Genomic DNA, 15670 nt, shown 5'->3' with positions numbered 1-15670 from the left:
TTTTCATATTAGGGATTAGTGAAATTTGCCAATGTTTTTAAACTTCAAGAAAAATTTCCATCCTTAAAATTTTCCTTGGCTATTAACATGGGTGAGTTGATTATCTTGATAACAATGTTATGGTTTGATCTAGTCATTGAAGGGAACTTATAGTTGATGGTCAAAATTTCACATTCCTTTCATTTTTTTATCTTCACATATAACAAATATCTTTATGTTTTACCCTCTAGCTAGATATATACAGTAACTCCCACTTAGAAGTTGGTTGCCATAGTTTCGGAGCTTGAGCTTACTCAACTTACCTTTGTTTCAGTTGAACATGTCATTAGATCTCATTATATCGTCTATTGCGGATCAAGAATCCAATTTACCTTTGTTTCAGTTAAAAATATGATTAGATTTTGCTATATCATCTTGTGTAGAGAATGAATCCAATTTCTCAGAGTCCATTTGCTTGAGGTATAAAATATCTACTCTAATTCATTAAACTTACTTTTCATATTCTGTTTTTTGATTGTGATTTTGGAAGCCACATCTACGTTGGAAAAGGGGCATATTTAATGAAGTGTGGAAGGAGAGGGAAGCTTCAGCTCTGTATTTTCAAACTTTCTAATGTATGTAATAAAATTTTAAAAGAATTCACCATAGAATGTTGTGCTTTATTCTTTTCTTCTGATAATGGATTATTTATGTGATCTCCCCTCTCTCACACACAACTAGAGTCCAAACATACATGATTTTCTGGGATATGTGGACAATGGACATATTTAGGCTAGACATTTATCTAGAAATTTACATTGTAGGAGATTAGGCATTTGCAGTTGAATATTTCCTTGCCACTAAATTAGAGTTGATGTGTCAGGCTCCTATTTGTTAGGAATATACCTCACTTTTAAATCACTTTATGACTGACTCTGTATATACCTTCCATGGGAGGGCAAAGAGTGATCACTACCATTCCTTAATCTTTCTGTAGACGAAGTAAAGATTCTAAATGTGTATAAATTAGCGGCTCCTTGGAGAATCCCAAGAGTGGCACTATTGTAGCAACAAGAAATTCATTTATCTTGAGTTCTTCATTAGTGCATTGATAGTATATTGTTTATTCCATACAAAACCTCAACAATGTATGATCAAATTACAGTTAAGCCTCTCATAATATTTTGACTTACCCTATTTAAGAGGGAAAGTAGAGTGTGTGTCAAGCTTGCACGTCACAATTCTATCATCCAGAGTTTACCTGGGAAAAGTTTTGTGGATGTAAGCAGCAAGATACCTGTTGGAATTCAAGAGGCATCAATATTACAAAGCGTGAAAGAGGTTTCACAATTAACTTGGTTTTCACATTATGGTTGGAGTAAGTTTGTTGGCAAGATGCTGTAGACCCCAACTTCCTTTTTATCACTGAGTGCAAAATTGAATCCTTTGACATATTTCTCACTCAATTGTCATTAAGCGATGGATTTTCTTAGAAGTGTTTCACACCTATAAACTTTACCAAAGTTGTTATTGAGTCTTTGGAGGTGGTTAGCTTTTGAAAGCACACACGTACAAGAAGACGAGAAATAATATGCCCAACTAATTTGAAATTATCTCCTGGCGAATAGGGTGTTCCCATTCATAAACCTAATGACTCGATCTACTTATTTCTAGTGAACAACTTTAGGACTTTCCAAGAATCATGAGACAATTTCAACCTCATAACTATAAATTTCTTATTTAAGTCTATACCCACTAGATTTTAATCTGCACAAGAGAGCTCCATTCTTCTTTTGGAAGAACCTGCAATCGACTTGTACCATTCTATTTAATCGTTTTTGTATTTATTCACATCCTTGGTCTATGACATAAAGATGCGAACATGCTACCTTGCATTTTCTATACTAACACTCCTAAAAAATAATAAAGTATGCCCAAATATATCATTTCAAATGATCTATGTAGCTCACCTTTTGGTTTTTCAATTATCAAATTTGTTACCTATATTGATGAGATCTTCTACAACTGATACCACAGTGAAAATATATGTTAGAGTTTTATCCCTATTGCTCGAAAGGTGTTTGTCCTTCAGTAGAGTAGAAATACACTACAGTTTCCATTTAGGGGAGAAGTGTAACGAGTAGCAACCTTGGCCCATGTACAGATGGGTTGAATGCACATTATACTCTATTTGTTGTTTTGAAGGTGTTTCTCCTTCAACAATACTTCATCTCAGTAGATCCTTTCAGTCTGCACCTACAGTAGATGCATGAAACCTTGGGATACATGTTGTAGATTATAGTTTTCCTATGAGGGTGTAGCAGCAATGAAAGAAGTTTATTGATTTTAGGCATATTGTGGTTTTTGTATGCAAGCATGCTTCTTTAGTGTTTCCCAAACTTAGATAGAGCCATATTTAGTATGCTTTTATAGTTTGACTTAGATGCTCACTTTTCTTAATTTAGGTGTTTTTCTTAGTTATGTTTTATGCACAGATTTATCTTTAACAAAAATGCACAGTAGAGAAGGGTTCTATATTTCGAGTAGAAGCACACTTATAGGTAGGAGGTACTCTATTCTAGGAAGCTTTCACCATGAAGGTTAGGTGCTTTATCCGAGAATCCCAAGAGTGGCGCTATTGTAGCAATAAGAAATTCATTTATTTTGAGTTCTTCATTAGTGCATTGATAGTATATTGTTTATTCAATGCAACACCTCAATAGTGAATGATCAAATTACAGTTAATATTGTCATAATATTTTGACTTACCCTCTTTTAGAGGGATACTAGAGAGTGTGTAAAGCTTGCATGTCAAAATTGTATCATGTAGAGTTTACCTGGCATGAGCTTTTTGGATCTAAGAAACCGAATACCTATTGGAATTCAAGAGGCAACAATACTACAAAGTGGGAAAGAGGTTTCGCAGTTAACCTGCATTTCACATTATGGTTGTAGTCAGTTTGTTGGCAAGATGCTCAATACCCCAACTTCCTTTTTATGACTGAGTGCAAGATTCAATCCTTCGACATATTCCTCGCTCAATTGTCATTATGTGTTGGGTTTTCTCTGAAGTGCTTCACATCTATAAACTTTACCAGAGCCGTTATTAAGTCTTTGGATGTGGTTATCTTTTCAAAGCACACACGTACAAGAATACAAGAAATAATATGCCTAACTAATTTCAAGGTATCTTCTTGCGAATAGGGTGTTCCCTTCCATAAACATGATGACTCACTCTGCTTCTTTCTAGTGAACAAATTTGGGACTTTTCATGAATTGAGAGACAATTCCAACCACATAACTATTAGTTTCTTATTTAAAGTTATACCCACTAGATTAGAACTCAAACAAGGAGAATTCCATTCTCACTTCAAAAGAACCTGCAATCGACTTATACCATGCTATTTAATATTCTATGTATTTCTTCTCATCCTACGCATGTGACATAAAGACGCAATAGGCTACCTTGCATTTTCTATACTAACACTCCTAAACAATAATAAAGTATGCCCAAATCTATCATTTCGAATGAGCTATGCAGCTCACCTTTTGGTTTTTCAATTATCTAATCTATTACCTATATTGATGAGATCATCTACAACCGAGGCCACAGTGAAAATATGTGTTAGAGTTTTATCCGTGTTGCACTAAAGGTGTTTTTTCTTTAGTAGCACTACAATACATTACAGTTTCCATTTAGCACAAAAGTGTACCCAGTAGCAGCCTTGGTCTATGTGCAAATGGGTTTAATTAACAATAGACTTTATCTGTTGTTTCTCCTTTGATAGTACTTCATTTCAGTAGATCCTTTCAATCTACATCTTCAACAGATGCATACATCCTTGGGGTACATGTTACAGATTCCATTTTTGTTGTGACAGTATAGCAATGATGAAAGAAGCACATTGATTTTAGGCATCTTATGGTTGTTTTATGCAAGCATTCTTGTCTAGTGTTTCCCAAACTTATATAGAGCCAAATTTAGTATACTTTTATAGTTTGACTTAGATGCTCACCTTTTTTAATTTAGGTGTTTTTTTTAATACTATTTTATGCACAGATTTATCTTTAATAAAAGTGCACAATAGAAAAGGGTTCTATATTTTGAGCAGGGGACACTCTTCTAGGTAGGAGGTAATCTATTGTAGGGAGCTTCTGTCATGCATGTTAGGTGCTTTATCCTAGACAGTGTTCCAAGTCCTTGCCTCCTTAACAAAGTCCCTACCAGACAAGACATCACTGGACAGAGTTCCATGTCCTTCAATTTTTCAAAAGCCCACCTGAGCCTAGCTATCTAGCCTAAAATCCTTTACATTCCAGTCATCTCTTGGCTATGATTTCATAGAGAGAGCTCTCTCTAGTTTTGTAGGGCAAGCTAGCAAACTAAAAGCTTGGTCTATGGTTACCTCTGTCGATCTCCTCATCATCCTGGGACATTGTGGAGGATAACAGAGGGCATCACCACTAGGGAGTGCCAAGGTTTTCTAGTGAATGTAAGGTTCCCAAGTCATGGGAAAATGTAATGCTAGTTGTGAGGTCATGACTGCCAAGGTGTGTTAGGGAATGATAGGGCATGCTAATAGTTGCCCGATAGTAAGAAGACATGTCAAACAAGATAAGATGTGCCAAGTGATAAGGCATGCCAAGATGTACAAGGTTTCAAAGTCCCTGCCTCCTCTTCTTCCATATGCTATCCACTTATGAAATTTCCTTTGCAATATTTGTTGCATTTGCTAGTTATAGGTCATTTATAGGTTATAAGTGTCTTTAGAGTTTCATTTCTAATTGAGTATTCAACTGAACATATTTATTCTCTTATCCTCAACTATTTTTCCCTCCATCCACTTTTCATAACTTCAATAACCATTAGGTAGGGACCTGCAACTTCGATGTTGCTTTTCTTGTTTAGTAAAATATTGCTGAAACTTTAATTTATTGAAAGTTGTAGAATTTACGATTTATGATGTTTCAAGGTCTAATTTTTAAAAGTATAATTCTTTAAAGGGTGCTAGCTCAATGAAAGAGAACCTTTTTTACAAGAAAGAGGTTGGTGGTTCAATTCCATCATGCACTGACATCCATATGGAATGGTGACAATAAAGTTTTGGTGACGAAGGCTCTTTTGACCATCACCAATGAGTTTTGGTGACATTTTTCGACCCTCAACAAAAAATATGAAATGGTGACGGTCAACGAATGACACCATATATATGCATCAATAGTGATGACCCTCAAAGGTCTGTAACCATAAATAATTGTTGTTGATATGAAATGGCGACGATCATTGTCCGTGATTATAGTTGTTATTTGTGACGAACCTTGAATGTCACCACAACACCTATACTTATGGCAATGCAGATTTTTGTGACGGTTGACAAACGTGACTATATATATAAACCAATAGTGACGACCATTAAAGATCCATCAAAATAAATCATTGTTGTTCATATGAAATGGTGACGGTCATTATCTGTCATTATAATCAATATTCATGATGGACCTTGAATGTCACCATAACACCTATACTTTTCACAACATCACCTTTGGTGACTTTTACTTTTTGGTGACTGAGGCTATGGTCCATCACCACTACTCATATGTAATGGTGACAGTCACTATCCCTCATTATAAATCATTATTGGCGATGAACTTTAAATGTCACTACAACACCTATACTTTTGGCAACGCCATCTTTGGTGACTTTCACTTTCTGATGACGGAGGCTATGGTACGTCACCATTTCTCATATGAAATTGTGACGGTCATTATCCTTATTATAAATCATTATTGGTGACAAAATTTATATGTCACTACAACACTTATACTTTTGGCGACGACACCTTTGGTGACATTCAATTTTTCATGACGAATTCTCTTTTGAGGGTCACTAATGATCTTATGGTGACATTTTTCACCCCTCACCAATGTCCTTTTTTCTTGTCATGATCACCACTACATCCTAGCTTCCATAGACTACTTCACGTAGTGGACAAAAAAATTTCCACTCAAACAAATGAATGATCAAGAAGTCATCAACTTTCTATCGTAGAACATCATTTCTAGGTCTGAAATTCCTACTTCACTTGTTCTTGACAATGAAACATTCTTCTCATCGTTATGACATCATGATTTTTCAATGGAAAATGGTTTTATATTAAAACATTCAACTAATTACTATCCACAGGGGAAAGGTCTTTCTGAATCCATGAATAAGAAACTAATTTGCATCATCAAAAAGACCATATTCTTTGAGCAGAAATACTGACACTCTACTTTGGTAAATTCCTTAGGGGGTGATCGAGTCATGTCGAAGCCTTCCTTGAACACCTCCCCTTACTTCCTGATGTATATAAGAGAAGCCATACTCCTGTCGAACATCTACATGCCCGCTCTTCAACTCTCACAAGAACTCAAAGGAAAGCCATGTATGTTAGTATAACGTAGGATGGATACCCTTCATAAGCTATAGGAAGAAATATTAAAGCAAAAGAAAAAGTTTCACTTCACCAAAACCATATCAAGAGGTGTTTTTACAAGAAGTCTCTAGGGAAAAATAAATTCAGTGTTGATGACTTAGTCTTAAAGTGGGATAAATACCACGAGGACAAAGGAAAAAGTACTAAGTTCTAGTCCCTGTGGATTGGGCCATTCATAGTGCATGAAAATATTTGCCAACACAATTATCATTTTTAATAACTTGACAGGAAGATTGAATCTATCACTATCAATGGTCAAGAACTAAAAATATATTTTCAATGAAAATATGGGGTTGTGCCTTACTCTGTGTAGATAGTCTTTTCTTTTCTTGTTCATTTGTTGTTTGTGTTTTGTTTTGGTTTTCATTATGTGAATAAGTGTTGTGCATGAACATGTTGTGGCTTATAAGCATGTGTGTGGCCGAACTATATAGAGTTTTGTGACACTTCAACATTTGTCTAAACTTCTATCTATCTTCCTTGTGTTGGTTACATCTTTTGGCTAATGAAGATCCGATGGAAAATACGATCCGTTAGTAAGGAGAGTTTTGGTCCAACCATGAACCCATGTCTAATCTAGAAACCTCATGCCTATACTCATTTTTATGTTTTGGTGTCTTCAAGCTTATCCAACGAATAGAAATAGAGAAAGGGAAACATATAAACGAGTAAACCTAACTTATAGGTCTCTATATGCTTTTATGAAGGAACAACCTCTCCTGCTATCAATAATTTGGGATCCATCTTTTGACCAAAAATAAATAAGTTTCAATGCACAACTCTCTTTAAATAATAAATAAGGAGAAAATAAGAGAAAGGCTTCCTATGCAGAGAGGTGAAGAAAATAACTTCGTGAGGGTAATTTCAAGGATCACTGGCAACGTAGAAATGTTTGTGTTCCTACGTGACTCCACCAGGGTACTGTCCAGGATTACTAATAGTACATCAATACCAGAGACGAAAAATTATACTCTGAAAACCTTAAGATCACGATATACACTACCCTTCCCAACATGAAACATTGTGATTATGGTGAATCTTATGTCGTGCTTAACCAGGAAGGTATAGAGGGTACTATCTATATTCACGGGGTAAGTGGGAAGGCCAAATTAATCTACACAATGAATCAAAACTCCTTAAAGAACCAAGGCCCTGCACATAAGAAATTAACCAAGAAATAGAAGTTGGACTTCAACTAGTGTGTCGACAAGTGTTGTAGCTGCTGCAACACCCTCCAAAATGTTTTCTTACACCTAATTTCAAAGACTTCCTTGGTCTTTTACATTCTTTTTGTAAACACTAGAGATCATTCCATAAGTTTTCTTACAATGCTTTGGTCCCTTTTGCATGTTGGTATTTTGGCATGTTTGGCAATTTGCAATGTCTGCAAGCCTATTATTATGGTTTCGAAGGTCTCTCTTTGTGTATATCAGTTTTTCTAACCATTTTGACATCTGTCACACCCATACATAAAGTCTTCAACACGGTCACACAACTCTTGTCGCGGTTGTCCTAAAGTCTATCTTAAGTGCCACACCTATCGTATCCTATCATAAGGAAGTCAAATGAAGGGAAATTATTTGTTCATGTGTTCATCTGATCTATGTTTTCATGTCGTAAAATTTTGCTAAGTGTTTTCACAGTAAAGGTTCATCACAATTCATCACCTATCCCACACTTAAACATTTTCAGATAATCTTACAGATCAAGCAACTTAGCGTCATTGGGCCCCCACTGAGATATGCACTGCATAATATCAACACTCTAAGTTGTGACCTTACTGCTTGAAACTTCACAATGTGCATTTCATGTCCCCCAGGGCTACATCTCTCCACAATTCCTGTGCCTAGCTCCCCACCATGACCCCCAGCATTGCACAGTTATGTTCCACAACCTGCCTTGAACTAGTCACTTCACAGCTTCAACACTCAACCTTTTACCTTTGCCACTAGAACTACACAATTTGTAAAATTCCAGCCTCCCTTGACATTCAGAATTGTGCAGTTGGCTTTCCTAGTGTCCTTTCCTTCATCCTGACCCCTCTGCCTCCTGAAATTGCACAGTTCTTTCCTTCAAGCCTCCCTAAATTATGCACTACATAGTCTCAAAGCTTAGGCTCTCCCCTGTGATTGTTATAACTACACAATGCACATTAATATATCCCCTTTTCCTAACCTCCTACTTGTCCTGGGCTCAATTGATCAATCAGAAAGGATCATCTTAGACTAGGAGTTGCTCGGATTGATGTTGTCTCGTCATGAGTGAATTGCAGGAACAAGTACACTAAGTAAAGGCACACAAGTTTGCAACCACCATCCAAGACTAAAAGATCATTGAATATTTTGCATCACCAAGTCATGTGGATGTGAAGAGAAATCATATCAAAAAGACATCCACCACTTAACAACAATAGTGACTTGACATTTCCACATCCTCAATAGGTCCATGTCAACAGTTTCATGTCATGCCATGTCATGAGTGGTCATATGCCACATCATTGTTGTGGACCATGTATATTGTATTGAAATGTAATGTAATGTGGAAGTCCAAAGGACACAAATGGAATGTAAAGAGAATGTAAGTTGGAAAGTCATAGGAACTCAAATAGTCATGAGGGTAGTCAAAGAGTCACCCTTGGTTATATATACTCCCTCATTGTATGAGAAAAATACTTTTCATCTTAGCGTCCTCCACAAGGATTTAGAGATATCACCTAGTTCTTTGAGGAGCAAGGAGTGGCTCCAATGTCCCACTATTGGGGCTAGTGATGTATAATGTAAACATGTGTATTGGAAATTTTCCTTAATAATAGAAGCCTTCAAGGCTAGAATGTTCTTCATGTATGGAATACGAATGTTCGTAATACTATTCTGCAAATGTTTGTATTTCGTGTTTTCTTTCACATGTACTAAGATATTTGAAATATTTCGGTTATTTTAGTATTTATCTTACTGAGAATGTGTTGTAATGGGTGTGAATTCTTCCCCATCCTTGTGGACTATTCCACGGGATATTATACAGACCCTTCTCTATCTGTTGATTCTAATGACTGTTACATAAATTTTGGACTATTCCACTAGATGTCAGATGAACCTTTCTGGATCACGTGTGTCTCTTCTTGGGTGGTACTATTACCTCTAACTTGCAGACTCACTTTTCTCCCCTCTCTGTAGTAGAAGAACCTCGACAGATTTGCAACTGAACACTCACCAAGCATACCTCCCTTTCTTTTCAAAGACACCATTGCACCCCTCTCTCATGCTAACAGCTAGATCCTAGGAAAATATTTAAGAATTCATCAACCAGGCCTTATACCACATGGGACTCCTACATCAAACGTTGTGATTTCTAATTGGGACTTCATATCGGGGAAATCCCTTGAATGTTGTAGGGTCGAGCACTGTCAACAGGGAGTTATAGGTGGTATTAGAGGGAAAGTTCAAAACTAAGGCCTTTCGCCAACCATGATTTCCACAATTGTCTAATAGTGAAAATTGTTGATCCTACACAGTTAATACAAAGGAAGATCAACTAAAACGATGAAATCATGACAGAAACTAATAATGATACTCACATTGGTGAAGATGAGATTTATGTACATCTAGGCTAGTAAGCCCAGGTCCTTGCTAGAGATCTATTAAACATTATGAAAGGCCTACATGATGAAATATTAAACCTCCATGTTGATCATGAACAACTACTAAAATATAGTGTAGAGAAATAACATATAGTCAAGAATTAGAATAAATCAAATTCTAAAACTATGGAGGAAATGAAAGATGGTGAAAATAATGAAGAAAAATCTAAAGAAGGAAATGGAAGAGGAAGAATAAATTCAAAATGAAAATTTGAAGAAGAGGAACATAGTTCATCCAGAATATAGGTTAATCTTAAAAAGAAACCTAAGGTGGAATTTCATCAGGAATTTAAAAAAATCATACCCTGAACATGTGATGGGGAATCTAAGGAAGTGGTAGAATCCTTCTTTCTAAACATAAATTAATATTTATAGGTTTACAATTATACCTCCAAGTTAAAGGAAAAGCAACCCACTTACCATTTGTAGTGGAAAACGTCCCTCTAGTGGGAAGAAGTTCGAAGATTTCATAACCTAGAAGGTAAAGAAGTTACCAGGGAGGAATTCCAATGATTATTCAAGGATAAGTACTTAACTAAATGATACTTTGATGATATAGCAAAGGAGTTTCATGATTTTAAACTAGGACAGATGTATTTGGACAAAGTGGTAAGTAAGTTTATGTATCTACTATATTATGTTCTTGTTGATGGTGCTGGACCCACCAACATTCAAGAGATCACCCAAGTATGGAGTCCCAACTAGACCTCACACCATTTGGTGTGGGATTCCCATCCAATATGATGGTTTGGTTGCCATTATCTTAAATATTTATCTCAACTCTTGCTTTTCATCACAAGAGAGTGGTTCGCTTTATCTTTGAGAAGTGAGGTTCATGTTCCTGGTGATTGCTAGTGTCACTTATGCCAATAGTTCTTTCACTATAGAGGGAGAGGGTGGGAGTGAGTCCCAAGTTGGTTGGGAGAAATGCCCAACTCTATTAGGAACACACAACATAACGGGACGTGGACAGCTTCCAGAAGAACAGTCCACACAAATGCGATAGTCACAACACACAAGGGAAGATAACATGTACACCACTCAGTGGATGAGTCCGTGCGAGTGCAATGATTTTTATAGCAATTTTTGTGTGAAAGGTCTGTCTAATGTCCTGGGAGGTAACCAACATGAGCGAGACAACATTAATAGCATATACAACACATTTTCAGTAACATATATTTATTACAACAAGTGAATGAGTTCAAGTGTTAAACACAGGTAAAAGCAACATGCATTACAAGTGTTCAAGATTAGTCTTACAATAGCTGCAATACATGTGTGAAAACATGTTAGCCTGTTAGCAGGCTTATAAATTAAGCGAAAGTTCCAAGACACATCGTTACACCATAAATCACTAACCCCGTCGGTGGGGCATTGGAACCACTACTTACTCCTCAAAGGAAAGATTACAAAATATCGAACCTATGTGGGAGGAGCTGAGGTGAAAAGTCCTCTCATGTAAAAATGAGGGGTATTTATAGCCAAGGGGGAAACTGACCCTTGTGGTTGTTCGACTACCCTAATGACCATTTTACTTCAATGAAATTTTGACTTTAGATGACTCTTCATACAACAAGTTGGTCTCTTGGACTTCGACATTACATTACATTCATTAACATTATTGCCCAAAGTAGAGATGTGGATGACATGACCCATGACATGACTTGAAATGACAATGTTTGTACATTCGCGCTACTATTGGTGTGCATGTCAAGATGAAATGTTGTTGGGTGATGGATTTCCTCATGTTGTGTCATAGCTTCACCTTCGCATGGCAAAGTGCGCGAAGTCTTCGATGGTCATTGGTTTGCTTCATGTTGCTTTCACACATTTCTCCTTTCTTGGATGTTGGAAGGCTTGATAGGTTCTTCCGTTTGCGAAAAGTGCATGTTTGTTTGTTCATCCACCCATGAACACATCTTGCATGTTTGCTTGTCCGTCCGTATGTGAACACATCTTTGCATGATCAACCGTTTGCCAGAACATCTCTTCGTATGAATCTTTTGTTCGTCTATTGGTGAACCTGTCCTTCTACATGTGCTTCATTTGTTCATCCCATTCATCATCCCACCATGTTTATTTGTGTACTTGTACATGCAGTCACTCATGACGAGATGACATCAAATCCAAAAACCTCCTAGTCTACCATGATACATGATCATATTGGATGCAGGTGACTGAGAGAGGTAAAAAGGTTGCGAGGTGGGATGGAGGCTTCAGGCTCTGCTGAAAAAAACTACGCAATCATCACTAGGTGGTGAAGATGTGAAATCTAGATCGACAGTGACTATCCGCAAGGTTTGGCTCAACTGGAGGACAAAACTGCGTAGTTTTTGGGAGGAACAATCTGGGTTGTGGGAAAGAGGGGCAGGAAAAATCTGCGCAATTTCTGGAATGAGTGGGTAGTGGGAGCTTGGCAGCCAAAACTATGCAATTCCATGAGGGAACTGACAGCGGGTTACCAGGACACTAGCAGCAAAAACTACACAATTCGTGAGGGCAACCGACAGTCATCTGTTGGGTCACTCACAACAAAAACTATGTAATTCCTGGAGAAAACTGGCACTCAGATACTAAGAGCAGATGATGGGAAAAACCACGCTAATGCTGGGAGGATGGCCTATAGATTACCCGTGCTTAGTTTCTGAGCTGAGCAAACTATTGGGTAGCAAAGGACTTACTCATGAAAACTATGCAATCTTCTTAGTGAGCAGCTGTCGAGTGTCAGAAGGTCTCACTCGAAAAACTGAGCAATTTTCTGAGGGAGACAAGGAAGGAGACTTTTTGTTTGTCCAACCTATCTATGCAATTTTCCCAGTGAGTAGAGTAGGCAAGATCTTCAGCCTTTACGCAATTTTTGAGGGGAGTGAGTCCCGAGGTGGCTGTCAGGTCAAACTCTCCAGTTGACCAACTTGAAAGTCAATAGATTTGCTTGCAGGAAGCGCAACTTGAAATGACTTGCTTGCAAGGATAATTTTAGGGGCGAATGTTCGCCCTTTGGCGAAATTAAGGGGTTTTAAATTTTTAGTGGGCGAATATTTTGTATCATAGTACATTTTTACAAATCACCTCAAATAGCCCACCTTATTTTAAGGGAGAGGGTAAAAAAGGTAAATTTAGCCCTTGAAATTAGGACTTACAACCTTCCATTCGCCCATTTTCAAGAATAGGTTTTATTTAAGTGAATCCATTCGCCCATTTTCAAGAATAGGTTTTATTTAAGTGAATCCTATGGGCCAAATACCATATTTATAAAAGAGGTATGGTAAATTAATAAAAATATAAATAAATGAGAGGTATGGTAAATAAATAAAACATTTTTTATATTTACTCCATAAGTCACCTTATATACATGTAAGGGTGTAAACAAATAAAAATATAGGTAAAGTGGAAGTATGGTAAATAAATAGAACGTCTTTTTATACTTACTCAAAAGGTATGGTAAATAAATAAAAATATAAATAAAATAGACGTATCGAAAATCAATAAAAACTCTTTTTATATTTAGTCCATAACCCTCGTTCTATTTATGAAGGCTCAAGAAAGAGGTTTTATTTAAGTGAATCCTATGGGCCAAATACCATATTTGTAAAAGAGGTATGGTAAATTAATAAAAATATAAATAAACGAGAGGTATGGTAAACAAATAAAACATTTTTTTATATTTACTCCATAAGTCACCTTATATTTACGAACACTCAAAAAATGGGTTATATTTAGGTGAAACCTATGGCCAAAATACTATGGGACAAATACCATGGACTAGATTGTTATTAATACCATGCAAAAAACCATTATTAACCCTAATATTAGAATTAATAAAAATAAAAATGGCACATGGTATTGACCCATGGTATTCACCAAAATGGCACATGGTATTGACCCATGGTATTCACCTAGAATGTAGCCTATTTAAATGGGGGAATTAAACCAGCATGTAGCCTATGCTAAGATTCACTAGGACTTTACAAAGTTTTATTATTTAGTGAAAGACTCGCCAAGATCTTACAAGATTTTATAATTGAGTAAAATATTCGCCATGCCTAGTGAGAGATTCGCCAAAAAATTATATATACATATTATATTATTGATAAAATCGCCTTCCATTTTTCCTATATACCATGGAGATTCGCCCATTTATTATATTTATAAATTTAGGGGTGGCTCTTGAAATTTTCCCTGCTTGCTTGGTACTTCTGCACTGTTCATGGTGACAGTCAATCAAGTCAATGATTGGGTGAAGGTCTGGCTATCAAAGGGGAATTTATTCATAAGAAGTTCAACAAAAATCAATGTGTGTGAGTGAGTGGAAAGGTGCATACGTGATCTTGCCAACACACACTTACATGACTGAACAACAAGATGACGCAAACCATCCAGACTCACATGTTCAACATGACTTACCGACGGTGTAAGCAACAAACATGACACTTGTGATTGATCATTGGTCGACCATGAAGATGCTTGCACGATAGTGTATGTCACTATGTTTGTGAGTGTGACATATTTTTACATAGCTAACACAACAAGTACACACAAAGCGAAGACCTTCAGTATAACCAGAACATAGTTGTAAGCATGACATTGACATCAAAAATAAAAAATCTTGGGTGAAATGATTAAGAAAGGTGGGTGTGAAGACTCACACAATCTCATGGAGTGAACCTGAGTGTGTGCAATCATCAAGTGAAATTCTCAAGGGAGGCTTCGGAATTGGATGCAGGCTAAAATTTTGGATCATGGTTGTAGCTGCTACAATACTTGCTGACACACTGGTAGAACTCTAGCTCCTTTGTTTTGGTTCATTTCTAGCACAGGGCCTTAGCCTTTCGGGGAGTATTGAATTGTTGTGTGGGCTACTGCGGCTTCCCCACTTACCCCATGGACATACGTGGTTCTTCAGCAAGTAGGGACTGAAGTGTTTCACTGCCTTGTAAACTGCATATGTTTTCTTGTCAATGGCAGGGTAGTTGAGTTTTGGTCCTTGCATGATTGTGCTCATGAAGGAGATTGGATGTTCATCGTTCATCTCGTCCTTTTGAGTGAGTACTGTAGTGAGCAAATTATCATAGGTGAAGGTGTATAGTAGGAAATATTTCTTGAAGTTTTGGTTGTAGAGTGCAGGTGGTTCTACAATAAACTGCTTGATCCAAGTGAATGAAAACTTTTCCCTCTTGCCCCAGTTGTAGACTACATCTTTCTTGATCATGTCCTGCATTGACTTGAGTATTTGTGCATAATCCGAGATGAACCTCTGTAGGAAGTATAGCTTTCTTGTTAGCTAAGTGAGGGATCTATGTAATAGTATAAACTCGGTCTAGATCCACCTTGATCTCACTTTTGGAAACAATGTGTCCGAGAAGGTTCCTCTGAGACACTGCGGATACACTCTTTTTGGGATTCAAGGAATTCCTGTATCTCTGACGTCGCTGAAATATTTTCTTCAAATGGCATATGTGGTCTTCTCGTCTTCTTGAGAACATAGTCACATGATCAAGTTATATCACTACACTCTGTCCGATGAGTCTATGAAAAGTGATGTCCATGGCACACTCAAAGGTTGCACTTGCATTTACAA

The sequence above is a fragment of the Pinus tabuliformis genome, chromosome 8, assembly GCF_031772625.1.
Source record: "Pinus tabuliformis cultivar Carrire ecotype Pingquan chromosome 8, CPIR1, whole genome shotgun sequence".
NCBI lineage: Eukaryota > Viridiplantae > Streptophyta > Pinopsida > Pinales > Pinaceae > Pinus > Pinus tabuliformis.
This window is presented reverse-complemented; position numbering follows the sequence as displayed.